A 13321-nucleotide genomic window follows, 5' to 3' on the forward strand; every position below is an offset into this window, starting at 1 on the left:
GTCATCATATTATTTAAAAAATTATTAATATTTTTTTTTTTTTCAATAATTGATTAAATTTGCTAGAATTAAAATATTATAATAATATTAATAAATAATACATTGTACAACATTCTCATTGGTATCTTCATTTAAAAGTCATATCCCCCTCCCCATGACAAAAACCTAAATACGCCACGGCAACCACCACTCACCCCGCCAGATCGCAGTACGCCGTATAACAGCCAGTAGGACGTGTTTGTGTGTGTACTGTGTACAACTGTACAAGTGTACAACTGGTCGTAACTCGCAAGCCGCGGACAGCGGCAGCGTACCCGCGAGAGCGCCGGTCGCGAAAATTAATTTTGACCCAGTGCCGCCCGCTCAGACGCCGCCGATCGTGACTGGCGCGCCGTAATAATGTTGGCGCCGGTGACACTGCGGCAGAACCGCAGACCCGCGACGTTTGGCACGTTTTTCTTTTTTTTAATTTTTGTTATAAAATTTTCATCCCACACGGTCGCAGCAGTCCCGGCGTGATGCGACGCTATTATTTATTGATGACTATTGAAAGTATATTATTTACTATTTCCGATAATTAATAATTTGTACTTCATCGATTGTCCGGGCCAAACGTTTAACGCAGGTTTGGTAGTTACGTTTCTTTTTGCTCCGTTATTTTAACACACCCGTCGTGTGCATTGACAACAACAAATCAAGTCTAATAATTATTCCATTTTTTTCCAAACATAATGTTTGAAATAAACAATTTGATTCTGTTGTTTACATAATGATAAACACTGTACGACGAAGAGAGTCCTAATTTTCTTGTTCTAAATACAAATAACTCCATCGATGATTTTTTTCCTATCGTTTTCCAAATTCGTTTTAGTCTATATTGTATGGTTGTATGTTATTTTCGTCATAAAAATCAATACTATCCCAATGAGCTATTCATCAGCTAATTATTTGTTGTTTTGACCGCGAAAAATCTTTTCGTGGCAAGTTTTTAATTTCTTCTCAGACTTAGAATATAGTGAATATACTTCTTTGTTTTGAATTTTCAAATACATTTTTTTTTACATTTATACTAATATTACGGATAGAAATGTACCCTCGTTCAAGTATATTCTTTAAATCAGTAATTTGAGATACCTACTTGAATCTTCTACGTTCTACAACATATCTACGATAGTACGATCTATCCAGTGGCCAGTGGCGTATTTATAAAGGGTGTAGTATTCAAAATTTCCGACTAAAATTAGTTTGACTTTTTTTTTGTACATATTTAATATTCATCTACGATAAGTGATAACAATACATCTATGACTGAAGTGTTTGAATAAATAATCAGATACATTTTTCAGATTTTGATTCAGTATGATGACGTGTTAAGTCATTTAGTCAAAGGATTCATATTTATAAATATAAATATGTTTTATATCTATATGTTTATATTAAACTAGCTGAATAACCCGTATTAAGGTTGGGTTATTATTTTTATTTTTACCCTTTTAACCTATTAAACTCCTGTAGTTGTTGAATTTTGAAAAATACTTTTTTAGTGGATGTTTACATCACAAAACAAAACTACTGTCCAAATTTCGTACTCTTATAACTTCAGCGGTTTCGGCTAGATGACGATAAATCACCCAGGGACCAGGACAAGTCATTTTATATGTACAGATATTAAAACATTATTTTTGATAAACTTATAATATTTATAAATAACATCTTCGATAGACGTTACCTGAAATATTTGAACAAATTCACACGTAAATTGAGGAATATTAATTATGGCCATTAGTCATATTCGGGCGTCGGGCACTCTATTCCGTGTAAAAACAACGAACATAATTAAATTCATATACATTTTACTTACCTATTCAAAAAAACATTGATTGTTACGATATTGGAATAAATTGTTCCTAAATGAACGCTTGTATATTTTCTGTACATAAAATCATGGACTTAAAATTTAAATACTAAGATAGAAGTATACGTAAATACAAATGGAGAAGAAAAAAGAAAAAGAAGCCATGAGCAGCATGAACTATTTACAAACTTTGGAAAGAATTTAAAATCATATGGATAAGCTTATCATATATTTTTTTTTTTATATTGACTTGGATTTCGAAATTATCAGGGGCGTGCCTAGGGGAGGGGTGTTAAACCCCCTTCCGAAATTTTAAAGAATTTAGTAAAAAGTATTGCTTAATATTTGTTTCTATTAATTTAAAATTAACGGTTTTTTTTTTAAATATTACTATTAAATAATAGAATACGATCTGACCTATGTATATTGTATGAATATTGTATAAATTCCAAATGAATATCTAGTAAAATAAATTCACTTAAAATGCGTGTTAGTAAAAATATTGAAACTCCCTCCCACCCGAAAAATTTTTTTAGTTCTCTGGAAATTATATAATTCTTTTAATTATACATTTATAATCATTGATATTGTATTTATTATTTAATTCCGTCATATTTTAATATTCAATTTTAATTTTATAGATGTTAATGAATAATGACATTGTTACTTGCACCTTTTGAATAAAATATTTATATTGTATTATATTCATATATTTAAACGGGCGAACCCAGTTATAATTATTATAGACATATGTCTAGGATTCATATGATATTTTGTTATTACTTTACTATTAATCTTCAATATAATACGACAGTACCTACAGATAGTAATATAATTGATAAATTTTCAGGCTTAAGCACAATAAATGTGGTGTGACAAATACAATTATGATTAAAATAATTCACCGAAAGAAAAATATAAAAAATACTAAAATAAAAATACATAGGTAACAATATAAACTTACTTAATGTGATATTGACATATAGAATGTATATTTAATACAGCCAAACGATTATTTAGGTAATAATTGAAATCATTTAATGAAACACAGGAAAACAGATCAACATTTAAATAATTTGTAAGTTGCAATTATCTATTTATATAGCATTTTGACCATATTTTGAATGCGGGAGTGGCACATAAAAAGTACCTATATGGCTATATATACAACTACCTATAGTTCTACGATTTGGGAAATTAAAATTTAATAAAGTAAGCAATTCCGGACACTTAATATACTCATTCGTTAATTTAAAAATAAAACAGATCGATTCTTTTTTTTTCAATGTACCTACGTCTTACATACAAAAGTTTCTAATTTTAAGTATGATAATAGTGCAGGTTGATTCAATCAGTAAGAAGCACGTTCGATATCACATCTAAATTGAATAATTCGTAGAAAATGGTTTTGAATTGAATCAATGCCTTTTATATCACCGATTGACTGCGGAGACTACACTGTGGATTCATAATCGAGTATAATGATCTAACAAAAGAACATTAGAGTGATTTTATTGCTAAAGGAATGATTAAGTTTTTACAACTGCGATTTATAAAATCTAAGATCGAAGAGGCTTTATTTTGGATATGAATATAGGTATAGACGGTATAGTGATCATTAAATGAAAGAGATGGGTCAAAATAAATTCCTAATTCCTTATACATAAAAAAATACAATCTAATTTGATGTTTAAATAATAATTATGTGAGATTGGATTACGAATTTAGAAAAGGTCATAATTTTCTTAAGGTATTAAGATTAAAATGTAGATTAATTTCTGTATCAATTGCATATTTAGATGATAATTACTAATAACCCGGTTTGACGCATAGGTAACGGGAAAAAGACGTTATGTTAAACATTTTATAGATATACTACTTTTTAGAATAATATATATGAAAAGCATAATTTATAATTTAATATTAAAATTTGGAAATAACCCATTTAAAAAACAAAGTAATATTTAAAACTTAATTTAGGCTAGGTTAAAACCTCAATTTTTAGATGACTTTTAACAGCTAGGATAATTCAATGTAAAATTAAATTCATGTACGTAAGAGATAACTTGTAATATAATATTTATTTTGAATACATTTTAAGTAAATATAAAAAAAAGAAAATAGCTGATAACCTTTTTTTAACAAAATACACATAATTTTAAAACAATAAAATAAATAAATATGCAACTTGTTAAACATATAAAAAAATTCAATAGAATACTTAATAACAAAACTTAATGCCTAAGTACCTACTATTGGAATTAGAAATTGCCTTTATTTGGTTTTTAACTATCTACTATTTTTCTTATGCATTTTTGGTGTTAGTTAAGTAACTCTCAATTTTTTTTGTAAAATAAAACTTATAGGTTATAAAATTGGAAAAAAATAATATTTTTGGAGTTTTAACTGCAATAATTCTTCTTTTGAAGTGTTCTTTAATGCATCAAAAATATACAAAACTTTAAACTCGACTTTATTCACTAACAAGTAACAAGTAACATTTGAATTACTTTTGAAAGCATTGAAAAATTCGCCGTTATCATGAAAAATGTTTGGTAATTTTTTTTTGGTGGTAAAGATGAAACTAATCATTTGGTTGAAGATAACAATTATTATCACACAGATTATAAATTTATTTTTGATGGAGGTAGAATTAAATGATATCAATATCTTCTCAGATAACTATTAACTTGATATGTTTAAACAAAAACCAAATTGTTTCATTTCACCTCGTAGTTCCAAGCATCTCCGGCAATACACTTAGGCAAATTTAAGTTTTACCGCTTCTTACATGTAAAGTTTTTAAAAATTATCTTTAATAAAAAAATAATAAATCTTGCCTCCGAAAAATGCCGTCCTAGACGTCGGTTTATGTTACCTATCCCTTTAGCCGGGCCTGGTTCTAAGTCATCTCGATCTACGGTAGTCTATTCTATTTCTATAATCAATAATATTATAATACACGGAAAATATTTTGTAGAATACTTATCCAAAAAGAGAAAGATTTTCTGCATTTGTTTTATGTAGTTTATTGAGTTGAATAAAGTTATTTATGGTCATTTATATGAAATAAAGAAATATTGAAATATTACAGCAAGTTATATTGTTTCTACACCTAATTCAGCAGAAGTGGGAAAACGTTCAGGTTTATTACTAACTTTGGTCAGTATTTAAAAATGTAATTTGATCTTAACGTCTTTAATAAGAGTTTATCAAACTGTTTGTCATAACTCATAATATATCAATATATTTAAATATTTTTTAAAGATTTATTTGAACTACCTATTGTTCTGTGCTTGAACGCGCTGAACAGCTGAATTGCATGTTGATATCAGTATATCACTTATATTATTTATATATGGTTTTGTTATTATCACAGATAAAATATGTTTATCAATATTTGAACGAATCACAGTATAGGATACGAAAATAGATAGTAAATAGTGATAGTAGTGATACTAATGTCTAATACAGTGATTCGCGTTTTGCGTTAGACGCCGAAAATCAAAATTTGAAAGTGAGACATTTAATAGTTTAATATTATTATAGTAATATATTCACTTTGTATTTAATAAATAACTTTAAGACTTTGTTCTAATATATAAGTATTGTGTATTTATGTTTGTTTTTTGGTGGGTTTTTTAAGTTTTATTTACTACCATGGTAAGATCTTAATTACTGGTAACTGTTAAATTGATTTTTTTTTTGTTTAGAAGTAATTATTATTTATTTCTAGCCTTCTAGATATTTTTATGACAAATTACAATGTTTTGAGGAAGAAAAATCATTGAAGAAAAAACTACTACTCTCAACAGCTATAACAATCAAGTATTCAAATAGGTAATAATAATAATAAGTGAATAAAATGCTTTTGTTACTTTATCTATAATATTTAACTATAGTTATGTTTATTTAATATTGTTTTTAGATTTAAAAAGAAGAGTTTTGAGTGATTTAACATTATATGAATGTTTAATAAAGATGTTTGAGGACAAATTGTGAAGAATAAATTCTATAAAACGAGCTGTACAGTTTAAAATAATTCCTGCTCTAATATGTATTACAAAATTTAAACTGTTATTATGATCACTATTATGATTGGACTGAATATTTCGCATCATGATAATAACAGGTAAATTCAAGTTTTAATATATTTCTCTTCTATCTTTAATATGTGCGAATTATTAATTTTTATGTTTTTGCTTATTATGTTACTGTATGTTATCCTATTCAGAATATATAAAAAAAAAATTTGTAATATAGTTATGACTGTTATGAGTATGTCTGTATTTTGTTCAAGTTAAAAAATGTGGTTTATGGAAACCAGTTTTCATCAGATGAGGGTCAGACAATACCTGTTTCTCTCTCTTCATCAAGTCAACCTGTAAATTTACCGAATGCATACTGTAGATATAGTGAATCATACTCCTGTGCAATATTTAGCCACTGATTACTAACTAAACAGAATATAGAAGTTGTATTAATTAACTAAATTACTATTTTGTATCTTGAATTTTTTTGAAATTGTATTAATTTGTATTAATTGTATTGTGTTAAAAATAATTTTTTTTCTGATTGATGAATATTAATATATCAACTAAATTTGCATTGGATAATTAATATAATATATACATATTAAGTGCAAAATTGTAATTTGCATAATTTGATAATTGTGTCATAAAAGGTTTTGTTTTATTGTCTGGTTTTTATATTTATTTAAATTTTGTATAGTTTTTAAAAATAAGCTTATAGTTTCAACGCATTACCATTTATTTTTCTAAATTATTAAGGTATTAGAAAGTTTTAGAATTATTAGTTTAATTCTTTTTTTTTTTTTGTTTTGTTTTAGTTAACAAGGAGCAATGAATGATTGATATAGGAATGTATCAAAGTTTTTAAGGAGATTATCTATTTGGAAAAACTCAAGCCTTTCAAACTAAATATAGGTAACCTAATAACCTTGTAACCCTATTGTAATAGGAATAAGAAATAAAAGTATAAAATTAAAATTAAATACAACTGGTAGAAATCGAGGTATGTGCACGAGTATATTTATATTTCTTATCTCCTAATATTATTTATAGTATTGTTCATTAATTGAGCATTAAATATGGTTGAATGTTTTATGTGTATAAGTATAATTTTATATTTCATTTATTAATACTCGGTCATTGTTTAATATTTGATTAAATACACATCAGTGAATTTGATATACGATAATATTATTTATTTATATTGCTTGATTAGCATTGTATGATGTTGATACCTTAAATTTATTATGAAATTGAATTAAGAAATATATGTGTGTAAACTTTTAATATTTTTAACATGTTTAGGAGGAAGTGTTTTAAATAAATATGAACAATAGTATAATAAGTAACACAGAATAGTAAAAATTATTAATAAAATATATGAAAGTTTAATTGTTTTCTTATAGAGATAATTATATTTTATACTTACAAGTATTGAAGTTTATTTATGGGCGTTTATGGCATTAATCTAGGATCATGTTTTAAGTATTACAAAGAAATTTATATTATTAAAGGGTAGCTATATGCTTAGAGAGATAGATAAAAATTATTGTATGAAAAAACTTTAAGTGAATCTATTTCTAATTTCTTAAATTAATATGTATGTAAATAAAATACACTGACAAACATTATAGACAAAACGAAAAGACAGACGGTGTAAGAGACTTTCAGCTTCCAAAGTCTTTTTAAAGAAAAGTGAAAGTCATGAACTATTTCTATTATTTTTATGTGATCAATGACCTACTGATAATAATATGATTTAGTTAATTTGTAATTAGTATGAATATTTTTGATATTTATTTTATGATTCTTTTATTAGTGATATTTGTTAACTATTCTGTTTTTATTGGTTTTAAATCTAACCAATTAATTATATTAAATTGTAATTTACATTATTTAAGTACTTTAAATAATAGTTTACTGGATAAAGTTATATTACACTTGTAATATATTTACATGATTTATATTAATTGGTTTATTTGTTATAGTCAGCAAAGAAGAGCTTCTAGAGAAACAACGATAAGAATATCTTACGTCAACTAACATAGATTACACTCAGAGTGCTGTCACTGGATAAGACTCTCCACTCAAGGCACACACCTGTAAATTCAAACAATCTATCTTTTCGGTTTATTGTACTAAGAATGTACAAATAGTTGATTTTCTCAAATAAAAATTTAAAAAAAATCAAATTAAGTAATATAATCTGAGTCAGATCATATATCTTTTATGGATCATTATAAGTGATTTTTTTTCTCACTCTTATTCTTAAAGTTATATTTTATCTATTTAATAGTTAAGTATTTTTATACCAAAAAATAAGTGCTGCAAATATTAATTGATAAATTAATATATATATATATATATATTTAATTTCAACTTAAATCTTCTTAAAATAATTTATGATATAAGATCACAGTTTATTTTTATATACATATTTATACTAGTGTACTACATTAAGTATGGGATTTATATTATTATATATTGTAAAATATATTGCCAAAATATATAGGAAAATGGTCAAATAAATTATCTAATTATATGGTTAGGAGGTTAAGTTAAATAGTTCAAAAATAGAATAAATACTGAATTAATCAATTCTTTATTTCTTCCATCATACATATATTTACAAATTATAGTTTTAATACTATGTTTATTAATTGCTGAGTACAGTTTATAAATTGTATTAATACATATGTTAGTTCTTGAAACTATATTTAATCCAAAAACAAATTATTGCATGTTATAAAAAAATATCACCATTTTGAAGTATGTATAGGATTTATTACATTTAAACATTTATTTATTTAATCAACGGGTTAAAGTACTGAAGTCCTTTTTCTCTTTAAATAATTCACTATTAATAAATGTATGCATATAAATATAACAATATAATATTTTGAGTTAGTCTTAATAATGGGTACCTATAGCGAGTATACGATATTGATACCTTAACACGTGCTAAGAGTTATTTAATATTTATCTGTAATAAGCGGGTATATGTTAAATCAATAACATTTAATATGTTAGTCCAATTTTTTAACTATGTTGTTAAAATTAATTAAAATAATAATTTTTTATAGTTAATTGTGTTTTAAATAAAAGTAAGCAAATAAATATTTATTGATTCAATAATTTAGTTGACACATAGCCATATGGGAAGGTACTTAAATTGACTAAAACATTAAAGTTTACAATGCATACATGGGTAGTTTACCCCTGCATCATTTCTCATGAAAAAGTGATTCTTTATGGAAACTCTACTTAACGACAATCTTTACATAGTAGAGCAGTTCTTGTAACACCACTCCTTCCCTACACCATAGCTAACAATTTTTGACTAAATATTTGATAGACAACAATAAATGAACAGTTTTTAATTTTATCATTAGCAAGAATTTAATATATTTAAATTATGTAATACCCAACAATGAGTGCATTTATATTTTGTTTAACAATAATAAAATATTAGCAAAAGTTCATTACCTACCTAGTAAGATAAGAAAGTTAATTGATGCTATAAAAATGGGAACAAGTTTACTTTGCAATGCTCCTCAGCCCCCGGGAAATTTAAATTAATAAAATATGGAACTTATGTATTTCATCGAGTCAGAGCTTGATTTAAAGATTTCTGGGCCAGGGACTTTTATAACATAAAAAATAGAAATCCATTTTAAACTTTTTTTTTTTTGAGAGGGGCAAAAATTACTAAACATAATAATATGAGTTCTTGATCCCATGATATAAATATTTATGAAACACGACAAAAATTTTGGAGAAGACCATTGATTAAGAATAAATTTATTAATTATTTAATTTAAAAATATATACTTTATTTTATATGTTACACTTACACAAACACACAGTACACTTGATTATATAGATTTTTTTCTAGTACTTTGTGCAAAGTTATCAATAATATAATATTCTAATTGTTTTGTTATTTTGTGCTCAACTGTAAGTATCAACAGATTTTGTAATCATTTTTGTGATAAAAACGATCTCAATCGAATTTTTACTTGTTTTATAGCTGAGAAAGAGCGTTCACTGCTACAATTTGTATAAGGCATTATTAAATAAATTTGTAAAACTGTTTTAATGTTTGGAAATGTATTTTTCCTATTCATCGATCTTACTGATCTAAGATCTTAGGTACCTATTTAAGCCGATCTTGAACATTATGATCATTCATATTTCATAGTCTTATCATTAAACAATGAAGTTTTTAACTTTTGTAATTGTAGCATTTCATAAACAAATCTTTCTCTATCCAAGTCATTAGAATACAGATCCAATAAATTTGATGTATATTTGATAACATCTACCTTACTTATTATATTATGTATTGCTTTTGAAAAGTCTAAAAATTAGTTTGTTAGGTAGATATGACATTGGTAATGTGTGTTGAAAATAGAATTCTCTCTTGATGTTAAATCAACACTCTGATAGTTTGTATCATTCAAATGTTTATGTTTAATATTCTTGTTACAAGTTATAACATTTTAGTTTTCAAAATACTAAAAAATTAACAAAATACATGAGGTCGTGTGACAGTCACACATGCAGGTACTCGCCTAAATCAGGCTATTTATCGAACTAAGAACGGTGGTGCAGTTCGACATCATTGCTGGGACTTAATTTCAAAATTTAATCCATAGAATAATTATAATTGTTAGGTAGGTAGTAGGTACTTTAAGATTCGTGTAAAGGTAGTTGTTGTTTGGTGCGTGCAAATAAGTGATAACACGGTCAAAGTCAATGCTATAAACTAAACTAGGTATCTACTATGAAGCCGGGTCACAGAATCACTGCTGCGTATGGTTGCTAATTTATCTTGTACCTATCGTATTCTGTTGGTTTCGATCACAAAATCATAGATCCTACGCGGATCCCTCATTACAGTCGAAACATTTCTAGTTAAAATATTATAAGTAATAGTTCACTCGCTCACTAATATACCTACATACGTTTATTGACTTCCATTGCCGAACTCGAGGAGTTCGGGCCACAAACCCCTAATTGTGGGAATAGTTCACCTGGAATAAGATCTCACAAGTATATAAATACATTTAGGGTAGATATGATAGCTGTCAGTTATTATAATATGTATCCTCGGGGGGGGGGGGGGGGGATTTAACAATTTACCGCTTTTATATGCCAAATGAAATTCACTGCCTCTACTCTAAAAAATTAACTTTTATATCACTAAATATACTTAAATAAACTAATTTTCTCAATAATATGGAATATTTTTTTCATTTAACTGTTAAGTTTAAAAATAACACTTTTAATTCAAGTAAAATATTTACTATTTATTTTTATGAAGTAAAAATGTATACAAGAAAAACTTTATAAAATTAATAATTTACGCGTATAGTAATCGACAGATGGACTGCAACTATGGACTAATTCAATTATAAACGGATAAGCCTTTTACCTTGGAATCCAATTGTCAAATAAACGTTACAATATTACAGAATGCGAGTAGAAAGTAGAATTTATACCGATAACAATCTGTATAAAACGACGTACTAATAGATTATATTGTATTATTGTATTTGTATTCTATTAACAATTAAATAGGTAAGCTATAATAAAGCAAAAGCACAATCGTCGTCGTCATCGATGAATTTCTGGGTAAAAAATAAATATTACTTTACTAATAATAAACGAATACAAAATCCAAATACATCGTTCAAAATGTTGAAATATAGTAAAATAAATCAAAAATTATGTAAGTTTATTAGATAAAAACAAAATAAATAATTTATACAATTTTGCGGCCTATGCAGTTTGCAATGCCTTAAATCTGCTCTTGTGTATCCTTGAAAAATAGTCACTATCTGTGCTTACTAGTCTAGTTGATCGCAAAAATCGGCGGCGAAACAAAGATTATCCATCGAGGTAAAATTGATCTCGGTATTTTATACGGTAGGATTAGTTTCATTATTTCAAAATGTTGATTTTGAAAACATTTCCCAAGAGATGTTTACGATTTACGAACATTAAAAAACAAACCTAACTGTAAGTCATCTATATAAGTTAAAAAATATTAATTTACATATTATTACAAATTTAGTGGCGTAGTCAGAATTTTTGAATGGGGGAGGGGGTTAAGCTTTAGGTATATATCAAGGATGGTAGGTATAGCAAAAAAAAAGTCCATTCAAAATATGCTTACTGAATAATTAAATAAAAATCAATTGTGGGAAGGGGGTTACAACATCCATAACCCTCCCCTGGCTACCCCCCCTAACCGTATTAGACATAATATATTTTATTATTTCTGAATCAGGAAAGTATTCGTGTTATAATTAAGGTAGTTGATCAGTAGCTAAGAGTCTGGTGTTTGATATAATTGCACTTAAAATTTTAGTTTATATGTATACGAAAACTGAAATAATAATATGTTTTCTTTACGTTGACCATTACAGATTTCAGTAGAATGATTTTCGACTTACCTAATTGAAACTTCTATTGTCATTGGCCCATTGACGATTAACAAAGACTACATTTAGCTTTTAAGAAGTCTACTTTTTATTATTATTTTGGGATTAAAGATCGTCGACCTTTTTAATAGTACTATGATGAATATTTTTTATTTTACGAGTTAAATCTCTAACTTTTAAAGGATCATCCTTAAAATGTCTCATATTTATGAAGATAAAAATAAAGTACAAAAAACCATAATAATAATAATAATAATAATAAAATAAACGTGTATTTTCGTGGTGTATCAGTGACGAATGGCTAGTAAACTATTCAAATTTATTTCACATTTCTATAACAATTGTAGAAATCATTTAATCATCAATAATAAGGCACCTAGCTAATAATTTAGATATATATGTATATTGTATATATATTATTTTTAAGCTATATGGCTATATATATCAAATAATAAAATATATATTTTTCGTACTACACAATTATTTATAATAAACTTTGCATTACCACAGGAGGTTTTGCCTAATACATAAATGTATTTAAATCATACATATAAACATGAATTAGTTAGTTTCTAAATGAATAATATAGGTATAGTACGTTTTTAATCTATAAATACAAATAGTAAGTAAACATTTAAATATATACATTTACGGGTAAAAGTTGAGATCGGGCAAACTTAAGAAATACCCTGCAGGCTGCAGGGGTAAAATGCGAACTGCCCACGATACTTAGACAAAATGTCATATTTCGGTTTTTGCCCGGGCAAACATAATTATGACCAACCTTATTTTGGTAAAATCGTAGCGTTTTAAATACTCTAATGTGAAATATATAAATATAAATTATTATAAAATAAATATTGTTGTTCAAATATAATTAAATAATGATATTAAATATAATGTTAATTTTAAGAATTAAAAAAGTTAATAGGTACTTTATAAAAATATAACAAAAATATATTTTTGAGGTGCTTACATACATGATT

The 13321-nt window shown here is 26.1% G+C and overlaps 1 long non-coding RNA gene across 1 annotated transcript; it reads left to right on the plus strand.

The window, feature by feature from the left end:
• The first annotated feature begins 5498 nt into the window (after positions 1-5498).
• LOC112594096 lies at positions 5499-8154 on the plus strand. The gene is made up of 5 exons (XR_003114638.1): positions 5499-5518; positions 5592-5695; positions 5784-5987; positions 6705-6801; positions 7875-8154. It is a non-coding gene; the product is annotated as an uncharacterized LOC112594096 (long non-coding RNA).
• The last annotated feature ends 5167 nt before the right edge of the window (positions 8155-13321 follow it).

The sequence above is a fragment of the Melanaphis sacchari genome, unplaced genomic scaffold (genome assembly GCF_002803265.2).
Source record: "Melanaphis sacchari strain LSU unplaced genomic scaffold, SCAv2.0 Contig21_pilon_pilon, whole genome shotgun sequence".
In the NCBI taxonomy this organism is placed as follows: domain Eukaryota; kingdom Metazoa; phylum Arthropoda; class Insecta; order Hemiptera; family Aphididae; genus Melanaphis; species Melanaphis sacchari.